A 2,932-nucleotide genomic window follows, 5' to 3' on the forward strand; every position below is an offset into this window, starting at 1 on the left:
GGCCTGCCTCTCTCGGGAGCTGTTGTTGGTGTGGCTGTGGAGGTGGGAGTGCCTGCCTCTAGCTTCTTCCCTGTACGAGGCTTTACCTCGTCTCAACCTCTCCTGCACAGAGTTAAATGCAGCTCAAAAAATGCTGCTGCCCGGCCAGGGCTTGCTATGTCATAAAGCCTCTGCCCCTGCCCAATGAAGAGCAAAGGTAGATACTTGTGTGTGGTGTTTTGATGCAGTTGAAGCTCCCTGTGGGAGTGGGCAGAAATGGACCTCTTACACTGAGGTGCTGACAGGTGGGATCTGATACTCCAAGCAGGGACCTTTACTGATGGTAGCTTTTCCCAGAACAGCATCTCTGTCTTCCTACAAATGTTTAGTCCACAGCTTCAGGGCAAGTTTTCTGACTGTTCAGTCCTTAGTGACAAACCTGTATTTTATGTCAATGTGATCTTGATTTTTATAAAGACATGTATTTGACATTCAGTGACCTGATGCCTGTTTTCTTTGGATATAGAATATGGGAGCTCTTCACAGCAGTCTCTACGACATTCAAACTTTCCACATGCCCAAAGTTGGTGCCTGTGGCTTCAGTTTCTGTCATCAAGAAAACAGCAGGGACTTGGTCCCACTGCATCCTGCTGCTTCCCTGAACAGATGCAATAAAGTTTCCCTTCCTGCTCAAACCCATCTGTGCCATCGGGATAGCCTTAGGAGAGCGGGAAGTCAGTTTCCATCCTGTGTCTGAAGGCCACTCTTTCTTGGGGTCACTGTACTATTGGACGTTCTCCTGTGACTTCCAGAGGCAGTTGAGTCTCTGAAGGCCCACAGTGGCTGATATTTTTATCTAGCCTTCTGTAGACTTGATTGACAAGATCTATACTGTCTGGAGGCAGATGTCACAATGCATCCCACTTTCTCCCCTCTTCCTCAATCAGCATATGGCTGCTGCTCACTGTTCCTTTGGGGATCTCAGATCTTAAGTGGGAGTGAGCTCAGTCCTCAGCTTTGTCTGGGGGAAGAACTCTCAGAGAGCTGAGCCAGTAAACACAAGTAGGGTTTTTTGTCTTCATCTTGCCATTTAAGGAGCTTGTGTAAGTTCTGTCTTCACCTTCTATAGCTGCATTTTTCACAAAGGAAAGAGTCAAATTTGGAGTGACTGGACCAGATTGTTGATGTCTCTTCTGCTCAAGCTGATCCCCTGAGAAAACTCATCCCTGGAACTTGCTTTTCTGATCCTAGCCAAGCTGCACCTTTGCCACTCCAGTATCTGGGTATGTGTTGAGGGGCCTGACAAAGTGTGGACTGCTGGAACCAAAGGTTTTGCTTGTGTGCCTGTCCACAGCTCTTCTCAAGCTCTTTGCGCTTTTAATTTCAGAAGTGACTACTCATTTGCTTATCCTCTTTGCCATGTCTCTGCTGGTCTGTGCTCCCAGCTCAGCACTAGCCTCTTGGTCCCATTAACAGCTCCCTGCTTTTCTGCATTCCTTTGGCTGCTGTGCTGATGGGGAAGCTCATGTGCACTGCTGCAACCTGTCTCCTGCGTCTTCATGAAACACTTGCTTTGTTTTCGCTTAGCATTTTGTCCTGGTTATTACAGATTAACCCCTTTGTGGTGACTCCATGATCACAAATGCTTTGCTGCAGGGCCTCTTGCACCTGGTGCAGTGATTACATTAACTGGTCTCCTTGCATCAGCTGGGTGTGTGCAAGGGCTCCCCTGACACACTCCACCATCCAGCACTGCAGGCATCCCATTGCTGGCTGTGTAGGAGAGCTGGGGTTTGCAGGAAAGTGGAATACATACTGAACCAGCTGCAGATTATCTTCTGCCTGTCTCAGTTTTGATTATGCAGTCCCCCAGATGTGCTCTTAAACAATCTGGATTTTGCCTCTTCTTCCTCTCTCCTTTTATGGGTGCACTTGGCTCCAGCACTCAGCTGCTAGCACAGAGCAAGGCTGGTTTGAATCTCTGTTTCCCTGCCTGTGCTTGCCTGAAGCAGTCTCAAGTTGTATGTAGCTGAAAGGATTCCCAGGCTGGGGTGGCCACAGGGCTCTGGAGACAGGCTGCAGGCAGCCGTGGGCTCAGGCAGGCCATTGCCATGAGCCTGAAGCTACCACCACTCTTCCACAGGCACATACCAGCCCTGCTTTACTCTGCTGTTATCAATGAAAATTATGCCTTCTGCCATGGGTTTGGCTATTTCAGTGCTTCCTGCTGCATCTTTCTGCCCTCTAAAGCAGTACTGCCTTGAGCATACATAGCTTGTGGGTTAGCTGTCAGCCCCCTTGCACTGTGTCAAACTAGCAAAGCCTAGTGACTGGAGTGACTGGTCATTTACTTGTAGCAGAATATCCCTGCTGGCCTCATCTCCAGGGGACCTGAGGTGTAGCAGCAAAGGGCACATGTTCCTCATGGGTCATAGACCTGTCTGGCCAGCTTCATCCCTCCAAGGTGCCAATGATCCTTACCCAGCATACAGAGCAGTGTCTGGGGCCTGTGTAAAGCCTTTCCCTGTGGGCTGCCCTCCAGTTTGGCTGGCAGGGGAAGAGCAGCCAATTCAGGCTGTGCTCAAGTGCTGTACGTGGTGCTGGCAGAAGTCAGCACCCAGGAACTGTGCAGGACACCACAGCATGAGAGAGGTGAGCAGGGGCTGGGCCATATACCCCCCACTCCCCACACTGTGCTGCATAATCAAGTGGGGGAATAAAAGAGAAGGAGACTTTATTTTAAGGCCATCTCAGCCTTCTCTCAGCCTATGTTGGAGGGCATGGTCATTGCCCTTGGTGCTCTTGCGACGGAGTGTGCCTCTGCCTGTTATCAGAAGAAGGTTATTGAGCTAGTCACGGAGCTGTCCTGTATCAGGACAAACAGTCCCTAATAGAGCTGTCTGTCTGTTCCAGTGCCAGCCACACAAGTTTTTTAATCTGGGAAGAGAGTGTT

Source organism: Corvus brachyrhynchos, unplaced genomic scaffold (genome assembly GCF_000691975.1).
Source record: "Corvus brachyrhynchos isolate BGI_N302 unplaced genomic scaffold, ASM69197v1 scaffold490, whole genome shotgun sequence".
NCBI lineage: Eukaryota > Metazoa > Chordata > Aves > Passeriformes > Corvidae > Corvus > Corvus brachyrhynchos.